The 13,158-nt window shown below is 42.8% G+C and overlaps 1 long non-coding RNA gene across 2 annotated transcripts in view; it reads right to left on the minus strand.

Moving 5' to 3' along the window:
* Positions 1 to 13,158, minus strand: part of LOC131905740 (uncharacterized) — a 44,785-nt gene that overhangs the window by 14,203 nt on the left and 17,424 nt on the right. Inside the window, exon 1 of one of the 2 annotated variants that reach the window (XR_009378035.1) lies at positions 5,872 to 5,972. The exons of the other annotated variant lie outside the window; for it this stretch is intronic. This is a non-coding gene — a long non-coding RNA (uncharacterized LOC131905740). Of the gene's footprint in view, positions 1 to 5,871; positions 5,973 to 13,158 lie in introns of those variants that run through there. 2 annotated transcript variants of the gene reach the window in all.

The raw sequence follows: 13,158 nt of genomic DNA on the forward strand, positions 1-13,158 counted from the left end.
TGATCTTCTCCTTCTGCCACTTCTTCCCTAGACTCTCCTCTCTGCCCCACCCCCAGCCTTCAGCTGCTCCTGGAATTCCATACTCATTAGCTACTGATGTAGAAACAGATATGTCTGTTTAAGGATGCTGTCTCAGGAATTGTTGCTTGTCAGTCTTAGAAGATCATTGGTTAAATTTGCTTTTAGATCTATAGTTGCAGGATCCTGATGGTTATAGGGTCTCAGCATTGTGTAGCCTGACTGAGAGTGAGCGTCTTCCTGATTTAAACAAAACCGAAGCGCAAATATACTTACTTATAGTAGAAAATACACACCTAAGTGTGATTATTTCCATGATTTTAGATGCTTACATGTCCATTTAATTATTTCCCACATGTTCTAAAAGTAATGGTTTTAAGGCAGGAAGGAAAAGATGCAAGCTGTTACATATAGACAGGAAAGAAGGATCCTTCCAGGACTTAAGAGGCTAAAGTAGTATGATGGTTATTCTAGGGCGATGGAGTAACTGGCTTCTCTCCTCTGTGCCTGGCCATTTGTGCTTTTGTGCACTCAGGTGCCTTCTCTGAAAAATATTCTACTGAGCCAAATGAATTAATACATTAAGAAGCACCTTGAAATGTCTAATTAATGTTAAGAGCTGAGGACAAGGGAACAGCTCCTAGACTTTAGAGTAATCATAGTAACTCCTGAAATGCTAATGAATTTGGTATGGGAGCTTAAAATTAAATTGGGCTAGGCGTCTGGCTAGGGCTAGAACAGGCAGGAACTCTCCCCTGGAATGTTAATGCTAATGCATAGCGATGGCCAACATTATGAAACGTTCTGCACAAGATAAAGGAAAACCACAGCTATCACAACCTGCAGATCACAGGTCGCTTCGCTGCCTTTGTTAGGGTTTCTGTTGCTGTGAGGAGACACCATGACCAAGGCAACTCTTTTTTTAAATTTTTTCTTTATTTTATTATTAAGAGATTTTCTATTCATTTTACATACCAACCACAGATCCCCCTCTCCTCCCTCCTCCTGCCCCCCTAGCCTTCCTCACACAACCCACCCCCCATTCCCACCTCCTCCAAGGCAAGGCCTCCCATGGGAAGTTAGCAGAGCCTGGTACATTCAGTTGAGGCGGGTCCAAGCCCCTACCCCTGTACCAAGACTGTGCAAGGTGTCCCACCATAGGCACTGGGCTCCAAAAAGCCCCCTCATGCACCATGATGGATCCCTATCCCATTGCCAGGGGACTCCCCCTAAGCAGTTCAAACTAACCAACTCTCTTACCAAGGCAACTCTTATAAAGGAAAACATTTAATTGGCACTGGCTTACAGTACAGAAGTTTAGTCCATTATCATCATAGCATAAAGCATGGCGGTGCACAGGCAGACATGGTGCTGGATAGGTAGCTGAGAGTTCTACATCTGGATCCATAGGCAGCAGGAAGTGACAGTGAGACACTGGGCCTGACTTGAGCTTCTGAGACCTCAAAGCCCATCCCCTAGTGACACACTTCCTCCACCAACATTGCCCCTACTCCAACAAGGCCATAATTCCTAATAGTGCTGATCCCTATGGGCCTATGGGGGTCATTTTTATTTAAACCACCACAGTTAGTGTACCATAAAGTCAAACAGCAGCATTTGTAACTGAACACACTCAGCTGTATTTGTTTCTGTGGTGTCAATGACTTCTGGCTACATTGATGAGTAGTTGAATCTACAGAGGCACAAAGTCTAAATAGTTACAATCTGGCTTATTTATATATCTTCTTTTTGAGACAGGGCCTTACTATGTGCCCTGTCTGGCCAGCAGCTTCCTATAAAGTCTATGTTGGCTGCATATTTTCAGTGATCCTCCTGCTTCTGCCTCCTGAGTGCTAAGATTACAGGGCTGTACCACCACATTCTGCCTTCCTTGGGCTCTTAGAAGAAACAAATCACTAGGTTAGAAAGCAGGGCTTACTTATAGGAAACAATAGAAAGAATACAAAAGAGTGGATTAGTAACTGACAGTTCTTATCCTTGGCTTAATATTTCAGTACCACAGAGAGGCCGTCAGAGAGCTGTTGAAGTGTCTGCAGCAGGGAGGAGGAGGAAATCGGAGAGCAGGAACATCACTTTGGAAGCCATTGCAGTAGAATTGGAGGAGACGGGGACAACTGGTGTGACACAGGGTCCTTTGTGGTCACAAGACATTTCAGGGTCATCAGTGGAACCAGTTAGAACGAATCGACTAGAGCAAATGGGTATGATGTAATTACTTGGAGTAAGGTCAAATTAGAATCTGGGGCACAAATGAAAATTGGAAACAGTGCACAGAGTCTAATAGTCAAATAAGAATGTTAGTGGTTAAGGCTGTGTGTCTGGAAGAATGTTCAAGTCAAGACACTGGGTCGGACTGGAGCTTCTGAGACCTCAAAGCCAATCCCTTAGTGACACACTTCCTCCAGTCAAGTCACACTTACTCCAACAAGGCCACACCCCCTAAAAGCACCACTCCCTAAGGACATGTGGGGAGGAGCAATAACTGATCAGTACAAACCAAGATTGAAAGAGCAGTGAGTGTGGTGAATAAATTGTGAAAAGGGGAGAAATAGCAGAAAGTGACTGGCGTTGGTATGGGTTGGGATTCTTGGGTGAGCGCTGCTCACTGAAGTTCCCAGAGAACAACTGTGCTATAGTAAACACTGCAGAGGCTCATTCATGGGTTAGCATTAGTGCTAACGAGACCGGGAAGCTTGCAGTGCTGCAGATCCAGGCCCAAACTACCTTGGGATGTATGATCACCTTAAACAGTCCTTCACTGGACACCTCTGTGTGTGCCCTACTAGCCCTGTGATCAGTAGGTACAATGTTTTTTGGGGTGCTTGAACAGATTCTTTGCTTCCACCGACCTCAATGCTAAGAACACCATTAGGTAGAATCAGAGGCCCATGGTAGAGGGTTCCCCACTTTCCTGTAAGCTGCCTGCTTAATAATCCCCTTCAATGTATTTGAAGCACCTTGATTTATGGTTTTCTTTGTTCTCTTGCTTTAAAAACTTGATGAAACTATTACCATGTTGGAAGATGTTATTTAGTGTTCCTGGGCTATGCTCCCTCATGCCTGATTTCAGGATATACTTGTTCTCTATTCCTTTCAAGGTGAGAGTTGTGTTTTATGCACCAACAGTGCGTAGTGGTAGGTGTTGGCACTTTGAAGTACCCAAAATGACTAAAATGAAGGTGTGACTATTGTTGACTTTGGATTGTTAGCAGGTATGTTAAATATCTCAGGTCCTTCTTTTTACTTTTCACCCTGGATAATTTCTACAGCTATTAGGGTTTTTGATAGGCAATCATGGGATGGACAGGTGCTAGCCATGGTGGTCTCTGGTGGGGTGATAGAGTCCTAGCACTTCGAGAAACTCATTCCATGCAGAAGTGAGCCTAGCACAGGCCAGATCAAGAGTAGGTGGAGGACATTTGCACGAGAGAGCTGTCCAGCAGGGTGTATGAGAAGTCAAGTTGGTTAAGGCAAGCATGGACACAAGTGAGTACTTTGGTACAGGGAGGTGATGCTCTGGCATGATGAGAAGGTGTCTGAGAAGCATGATGCAGGAAGACTCTCCAAGAGGATTCCAAGAGCTCAGTTTGAGGTGGGAGGGAGTCCACTTGGATGGTGATGGTAACCAACCGGTATTATGTATAGAGTTGAGTAGGTAACAGAACCATGTCCATATACAGATGAAAAAGGCAGAGAAGACTGGAAAATGATTGTGTGTATGATTTTCACTGAACTAAGTAAACGTATTCAGGGAGAGAGGGAAATAAATCTTGGTGTTTGATTAGAATTGGCAGTATTTGTATAAATTTGAGGTTTTCAATGTAGTTAAACACACATACCAAGAAAATATATTCCAATGTATGTAATACACAAACTAATTTACATATACCTGTATCTACATGCATAGGTATACTTCCTTTTTACAGATTTAAGTTATGTGTATGGTAGTGCATGATTGTGTTATATACATGTATGCCTATATGCACATATACTTATACATGCACATATGTATGCATCTGTGTATAAGTATATGTATGCTTGTATACATGTATGAGTGTGTGTGCATGTCTCTATATGTGCCTACATTTATGCATATATGTGTGTATATTCTTGCATACATACACATGTATATGCACACACATACATGTATGTGTATATATGAATGTATATACATGTGCTATGTACATGCACACATAATTATCTGCATAGGTATACTTCTTTTTTAAAGACTCATTTTTAATGTATGTGTCTCTGTGTGGTAGGTGCATGTGAGTGTCCACAGAAACTAGAAGCATTGTATCTTTCTAGAAATGAGTTACACAAAATTTTGAACCCCCAGATTTGGGTTCTGGGAACCAAACTCAGGTCTTCTGGAAGAGAAATACTTGTTCTTAACTGCTGAGCCATCTTTCTGGCTTCATACATGTAATTTTTAGCTCACTCACTGAGGTAGCCCAGGAGTCAAACCGGGAACAATCTGAATATCAGACTGAGTGTCTTCGTATATTCACAAGGAGACATTAGACAAATCCAAACTAAGAAGAACATTCCAAAATAGCCTTTAATTTTTGGCATTGTCCAGCTTGTAATGGCCAAGGCAAGGCAAGGCAAGGCAAGGCAGAGAACTGTTTTAGACTGAAAGAGAACAGAAAGACTGTTAGGTCTCCACGTTCTGATGATGCCAACAAGAGGTTCACAGGAGGCTGGGAGGTTGAAGAGAATTCAAGTGGTCACAGACTGATAAGACATACTTTATTCACTCCTGAGGAAAGCTTAGTAGGCTGGTAGTTGCTAGCAGGCATGAAGGCACACACAACAGACCTCAGAAGGGTAGGAACACAGACCTACAGACAAACACAAGGCAGAGGCTCTGACCTCAAGCCCATGTTTATATAAAATCACACAAAAGGGAACTCTGCTGAAAGTAGTTATTTAACGGATTATATCACGGTTTACTTTGGGGGTACCCAGACACCCCATGTCAGCCATTTTATGCTGGCTCATAGTTGTACAGATGTCAGTGTCAGTCATGTTTTAGCTGACTCATGACAGCCTTTGCTGACAAGATAAATACATCATTTTGAATTGTGTCTTTTTGTTATGAAGGACATTAGGACAGATAGCAAAGCTGAAGTAAGTATGTAGACTAGAAAATCTGTGTTAATTTCTTGATTTTGATGGTCATATGAGATTTTTCTAGAATTATTATTTTGACAGGAAACATGGAGATATGCAGAGGTAGGTAGTTCATGGGCATCATGCTTAGCAATTTATCTGGAATAGTTGGGAAAAATTCTTTGTATTATTTTCTCAACTTTTCTGTAAATTTAACATTTTTTTTCAAAGTAAAAGCAAATGTTCTCCAATTTTTTTTCTCTGGCAATATTGTGGACAAAATGTCCCAAGAAAACCCAGTACAAAATACTTAAAATGCTGACTATAAAATAAAAGCATGGGTGAGCAGACAATAATAAGAGGAGCCAGCAGAGACCAGAATGTCAAGAAGGCACAACTCCCTGGAGTCTGCAGGGTTGGATGGTTAGCATTCCCTGAGAGTGTGTGTGCGCTGCAGCCTGTGGGATGCTTAGGAAAGGAAACAGCTCAGTAGGAGGTCTGATTAGAGAATGGATATGTTCCTTCTACTGATTGAGACCTTCGTATTCTCAGTCTTGGAACAGTCATTTACAAATTCTCTTGAGAACTCTCTTTTGGGGGGATGTATATGGGGAAGTATTTTGACTCACAGTTTGAGGGCTACAGTCCCTCACAGTGGGGAAGGCTTGATGGTGAGTGATTCTATGATAGTGGGAACAGACAGTTGAGACTCCTCACCTCCTCATATCTAGGAGAGGTGGGAAGCAGAGAATCTTTTGAGAATTCTTCATCCATAGCCCATGTTCCATGAAGAGCTGAGGCTAGAATGCACAGTACCTGAGTGATTGGAAAAATTTGAGTTGAGTGTGATGTTTAGATTTATCATTGTTTGAAGTGTTAAATCTTCTGTGAGGCTTTCTAAAATACAGACCCCAAGACAAAGCTCATGCCCTGGCCTTGCTTGCATGTTGAGAGGTTGAAAAGCTCTAGCAGGTGTTCAGGATGCAGGACATCTCCATGAGCCTGGATAGAACCAGAACCAGAGACATGAAGAGGAGAGAGAGAGACAGATCTATCCACCTGGTTCCTCCTACTTCTTGTTAGTTAAACTTTGTCTTTGGACAGGAAGCTTTATCATACATCTGGCTTCCATCATCTGGCTACCACCAGCAGCTGTTTGGGATACCAGAATCATCATTTGAATCTGGAAGTAGAAAAGGAGCCAGAAGATATACATGTGTGGTTGCTGGTCTGGGCTATGTGATAATGGAAAAGGGAAGGTCCACATATACACTGGCAAGTACTAGTCAACCCTTAGGGCTGTGAACACGGTCCAGGAAGCTAATAAGGGGATCTAGAAGATACAAACAGGTTTAATCAGATTCACAGTTATGGGATGAATGTGGAATGCCTCATAGGTTCATGTATTTGAGTACTTGCTTGCCAATTGCTAGTTCTGTTTCAGGAGGTTGTGGAACATCTCAAACATGAGTTCTGATTGGTGGCCGTAGACTCATAGGGGTGGGATTTGAGGGTTATAGACTGACCCAGTTAGTCTGGCCCAGGTGTGGATGTGAACAGGCTACGCTGTACGCTCCTTCCACTACAGATGGAGCTGCCCTAGCCTCCATGCCTCCCTGGTTATGATAAACTGTACCTACTGAACCGTGAGCCAAGAGCCTTTCTTCCCTGCGTTGCTTCTGTTAGGTTGTGACAAGGAAAGAATGTATATAGGTACAGTCTCCTTGAGCAGCCATCTGATCTAATTATGATCTTCACTTATTTTAAGTTTGACTCAATGCTTATGAACTAAGTGCACCAATCCCTTCGTGGAGAGGAGACGAATAATCCCAGCTGGATGGACATAGAGTGTGGTATTCCAGGTACTGTAGCTGCTCCTGATGGTGTGCTTACAGTCTCCATCTGCCTTTAGCATCACCCATTCTGAACTTCCCATATCTTAGTTAGGAATTAAGCTGGCACAGTAACCCAGACCTTCATCAGAACTTTTAATTGTCCTGCCCTCTTCGGGTTGCAGATGGTAGCATATGCTTTTGGTGTCTTCTTTACATACCTGAAGCACTTACCGCTGCATGCCAGAGAGCACATACTGTGAACATCTGCGAACTCTGGGACTGGAGGCTCGTTTTTGGATGTAGCACACACTTGAAAAGAACAACTCAGAATTTAAGTATCAGAAATGAGTTCTTAGAAGCAGCCCTCAATGGCTGATTGGCCTGGGGATGGAGAATAATTGCTCCAGCTTCAGCACATGTTGACTTCTAGTTTTCTATACTGATTCTTAGAGTAGCCTTATAGAGCTGAGCACCAGTACCCATAGTGTAACATGAATCTTAAAAGGTCTTGTTAATGAAACAAACCTGGGACCAAGTACTGGGGTGAATGCTGAAAGATTAGAGAAACAGAACCAGCCACAACTAAACTCGCCTCACCAATTCCTCAGCTGATCCCGTGTAGCTAGAGTTTTCCTGCCTGGCCCACGGTCAGGACAAATCTCTCTCACCTGCCAGTCCCACAGCCGCTCAGACCCGACCAAGTAAACACAGAGACTTATATTGGTTACAAACTGTATGGTTGTGGCAGGCTTCTTGCTAACTGTTCTTACAGCTTAAATTAATCCATTTCCTTTAATCTATACTTTGCCACATGGCTCATGGCATACCGGCATCTTCACATGCTGTTTGTCATTGTGGCCGCTGGCAGTGTCTCTGACTCAGCCTTCCACTTCCCAGCTTTATTCTCCCCCTTGTCCCACCTATACTTCCTGCCTGGCCACTGGCCAATCAGTGATTTATTTATTGACCAATCAGCAACACACTTGACATACAGACCATCCCACAGCAATCCTGTTTCCTCAGACTGGAAGCCTCTGTGTCCTCATCCGAATGGATCTCAGCTGAACTGCTGCTCAGAAGCCTAAAAGCTTAAAGGGCTCTAGTTCCTGGTTTTCACACCTTATATACCTTTCTGCTTCCTGCCATCACTTCCTGGGATTAAAGGCGTGTGTCACCATGCCTGACTGTTTCCAGTGTGGCTTTGAACTCACAGAGATCCAAATGGATCTCTGCCTTCGGAATGCTAGGATTAAAGGTGTGTGTGTGCCACCATTTTCTGGCCTCTATATCTAGTGGCTGTTCTGTTCTCTGACCCCAGATAAGTTTATTAGGGTGCACAACATTTTGGGGAACACAATATCACCACACCATAGCAATAAATTTGTTGACAATATTGGCTTTCCATACTTGCTTCTCATTCCCCTATGGATATCTTACTCACAAATGAACTGCTTGCACTCAGATCCTTCTTGGAGTTTGTGTCTGGGGACCCAGATTAAGATACATTTGTTGTATCCCACACAGTTGCTATAACTGCACATGGGCAGTTAGAACTAAAGGTGCCAATTCTGAATATTGTTCAGACACATTCATTTCTAGTCTTGTTGTCAAGTGCCAAACTTAGTTCTTCATGGGTATCAGTTTCAGATACTTCTACTCTTTAGCTTGCTTGTCTGCTGGGTACTAAGGAGTTCATTGGCAAGTGGTCTCTGGAACTTTCAGTTCATATACATCTTACTGATTGTCCTCTTGTCTCTCTCCAGGAGAGTCAATGACTCTAACCTTTCAGCATCCATATTTTGGAGCCAAGTTCTTCTAGTGGGATTGGTGTGATGAAGAGAGGAGGGTATTTAAAAATTCTGCTCTCTGATCACTGTTTTAGACTGTATTTCCTGCGGGTAAAAGGATACTATATCAGCCTGTTGGTTCAATTCTAGCCATTGGGAAAACAGGGTCTATAACTTGTTGAATCAGTGCATTTGCTTTGTTTTGGGCATGAGCTATTAATTTTGCAGGTGTTGGACCCAAGTCAGCCATTCTCGAATGTTTTGTAAGTGAACCTAGGCCCACTGACACAATCACTATTAACACAACTTCCCTTTCTTGGGGGCTGTTTCCAGGGATATGGAACCTGATAGAGGAGACCTGTCCTCAGATGATGATAGTAGCAGAGATCCTGTGGTCATGAGGGGTAAAATGATGCCAGTTCCAGTGAACCAAGAGCTACCCTCCCTGTCCCCTAACCATAGTCTGAAAGTGATGTTACATAGATAACCACTCACAAGGTGGCTGGCAAGTATGGTGATATTTTATTTGTACTGAAATGTGATTTTTATTTGTATGTTAATAAATAAAGTTGCCTGGGGGTCAGAGCTAATAGCAAGCCATAGCAGATGCTGGGCAGTGGTGGCGCATACCTTTAATCTCAATCACATGACAGGCAGATCTCTGTGTGTTCAAGGATACAGCCAGCATGGAGACACACACCTTTAATCTACCAACCATAGATCCCTAGAGGTCTGTATAGATGGGCAGTGACGAGGAAGTCATGTGGTTGGGTTTACAGCCAATGAGAAGGCAGAACAGAAAGTCAATAAAAAGACAGACACACAGGAAGTAGGTCTCTTTCTGAGGGGAAGGACAGCAGTGGCAGCGAAGGGTAAGAAAAGGGATTTTAGCATCAGCTTTTAGCTATTGCTCTGACCTCTTGGGCTTTTAACTCTGCATTTGGCTCTGTGTTTCTTATTTAATAAGACCGTTACATCTACAGGCAAGCCTTCTCCAGGCATGATGGTTGATCATGGCCCCAGCAGTATCTCTGACTATCAGGTGGACATGGCAGTGACTGGGTTAGAACAGGTCAGCCTAAGGAAGCCATCTTGTCTTTGGTTTGGCCATTAGCCAAAGACTTGTTTCAACCCTTTTTGTTATTTGGGTGGAATTTGGTCCCATTTCACCCTTCTCCTTACTGCCAGAGTAACAAATTAAGCTCATCAAGTTAGACTCAGTGATTAAGGAGAGCATCAAGGAGTCCCATATCTATTCTTTCATCGGGGACTATGGCAGAATGGGACTGAAGAATGATTCTCTGCTGGAATTCTCATCATTGGTCTCTCTCCATCTTCAGCAATCTGACCCTTGGATATTTCTTGAAGGTAGAAGAGTAGTGAAACCTTGTTTTAAATAGACTAGAATCATGATATATTTTTATCTTATATATATTATATATATTATATACATATATATAATATTACATAATATATATACACATATAAAATCATGATATATTTTTATCCAAGATCTGACATCTCACTTTGATGATAGACTCAACCAAAGTTTCTAGTTCAATGTTCTGTTCAATGTTCATATTCTCATACATTGCAGTTCAGATTGCAGTTTTCAGAAAGTTTTAAGAATGCATTGAAGCCAGGCAATGGTAGTGTACACCTTTAATCCCAGCACATGGGAAGCAGAGGCAGGCAAATCTCTGAGTTTGAGGCCAGCCTGGGCTACAGAGTGAGTTCTAGGAAAGGTGCCAAAGCTACACAGAGAAACCCTGTCTCAGAAAAGAATAAAAATGCATTGAAGACATGTGGAAGGAACTTTATTGCAACATCCATAAGATAAAAAACAATTGTGGCCAGGTGGCAATGGTGCATGCCTTTAATCCCAGCATTTGGGAGGCAGAGCCAGGTGGATCTCTGTGAGTTTGAGGGCCAGCCTGGGCTACAGAGCGAGATCCAGGACAGGCACCAAAACTACACAGAGAAACCCTGTCTCGAAAAAAACCAAAACTAACCAACCAACCAACCAAACAAATAAACAAAAAAACCCCAAAAACCAATTGTGGAGGGGAGGAAGCTTACTCAGTGACACACTCTCTGAGCAGGCATAAGGACCCAAGTTCACCATCAAGAATCCACATGTAAAAAGCTGGGTGCCATAGTACATACTTGTCATCCTAGCAGTGGCTAGGAGGACAGGCAGATCCCTGGGACTTGCTGACTAGTCTGCTGAGCCTAAATTAGTGAGCTCCAGGTGAGGAGAGTCCCTCTCAGTAAACATGGTGGGTGGTGCTTGAGGAGGAATGACATCCAAAGTTGTCCTCTGTCCTTCATACATATGTGCACAAACCTGCACACGCACCTGCATGTGCATCCACACACACGTGTGTAACACACAGCATAATTGTAGATAACAATATAAGTCACACTAGGTTAAAAGATGGGTTAATGGCATGTTGGTACTATGTGCTACACATCAGTTAAAAGCTGACTAAATTAATTTTTTTATTTTATTTTTCCCGAGACAGGGTTTGTCTGTGTAGCCCTGGCTATCCTGGAACTCTCTCTATAGACCTGTTTGGCCTTGAACTCAGAGATCTGCCTGTCTCTGCCTCCTGGATTAAAGGAGATACTGAAGTATAGCTCTTCACAGTTGATGGCTTCTGGTGGGTGTGGATGTGTATGTGGGAGGGGGAAAGGAGCCTATTTTCTTTAAGGGGCTTCCCACTAGGAGTTTGCTCCAGTGAGTATATGGGCAACACAAATTGAACTTGGTGTTTTTTATTGGGGGGACACAAGGGTGGGAAGGTGGACCTGGGAGGAATGGGAAGCGAGTATGTTTGGGGTGCGTTTTTATGAAATTCACAAATAATTAATAAAAATATTATGTTGGGAAAAATGACTAAATTTCAGGAACTTATTGATTATAAAAAACAAAGTTGGGCCCATATAGCTTAATGTTACTGTAAGCATTAGAAAAAATAGGGCTATTTAATAGTTTTAATATGCATGCTGTATTAGCTAACTTTTGTTGTTGGGATAAAACACTTGAGAACGGCAATTTAAGGAAGGCTGTCGTCTGGCTCATAGTTTGAGAGTATGTGCCCTCATGGTGGGGAAGGCACGGAGGTGAGTGTGGTGGCAGGACTGTGATGTAGTTTATCACACTTTGTCTGCAGTCAGGAAGCACAAAGAGGGAAATTCTGGTGCTGTTTGCCATGTCCTTTGCATTCAGTCTTGGACCCGTATTCAGGGTGAGTCTTCTCTCATCAGTTAAACTTTTCTGGAAACACATGAACTATGAACCAATGGCTGAGGGGCCCCCAACTGGATCAGGCCCTCTGAGTGGGTGAGACAGTTGATCGGCTTGATCTGTTTTGGAGGCATCCAGGCAGTGGGACCGGGTCCTGTGCTCATTGCATGAGTTGGCTGTTTGAAACCTGGGGCCTATGCAGGATCGCTTGGCTCGGCCTGGGAGGAGGGGACTGGACCTGCCTGGACTGAGTCTACCAGGTTGATCTCAGTCCTCAGGGGAGGCTTTGCCCTGGAGGAGATGGGAATGGGGGTGGGCTGGGGGGAAGGGGAGAGGGGCAAGAGGTGGGAGAACAAGGGAATCCGTGGGTGATATGTAGAACCGAATTGTATTGTAAAATAAAAAAAAAAAATAAAAAATAAAAAAAAACTTTTCTGGATATACCCAAGTGTGTGTTTCCATTGTCCAGTTGATAATGATTAACCCCAGCTTGACAGTCAATCACATCACTTTAAATCATAACATTCTACATTTGGTCTCTAAAGATTCATTTTCATCTTATAATACAAAATGAATTTAGTCTATCTCTACAAGTCTCCATAGTCATTAGTAGTCCCAATCCTGTTCAAAAGTCTAAAGTCTCTTTGGAGACTCAGGCAAACCTCTTAATCACGGTCCTTTATGAAAAAAGACTACATGCTTCTGATATACAATGTTACAGAATAAATATTCCAGTTTCAAAGGGGAGAAATGAGATTATAGCAAGGAAATACTTGACCAAAGCAAGACTGAAGCCTAGCAGGGCAAATACCTCTCTCATTAGCCATCTCTACCCTGCCTGCAGCTTTCTTTGGTGGGCATCCCATAGCCCTGGCATCACCAACATCCTGGGGGTGTTATAGTGTTGAAAACCACGAGCTAAACCTAGATATTACAGGATGAAAATTTCTTAGTAGATGGGCCATATTTTCAGCCCATAATAGGAGAATGAAAATGGCCAAGATTAAAGGCAAAGTAGTCCCTTTATACCAATCAAGCAAATGATTAAAAGTGGAATTTTGTAGTTATTTTTATGATCACAGGAAAGGTACATGTTATGGGTTTATGGTCAGACAGTTAACATAACACAAAA

The sequence above is a fragment of the Peromyscus eremicus genome, chromosome 3, assembly GCF_949786415.1.
Source record: "Peromyscus eremicus chromosome 3, PerEre_H2_v1, whole genome shotgun sequence".
In the NCBI taxonomy this organism is placed as follows: Eukaryota; Metazoa; Chordata; class Mammalia; order Rodentia; family Cricetidae; genus Peromyscus; species Peromyscus eremicus.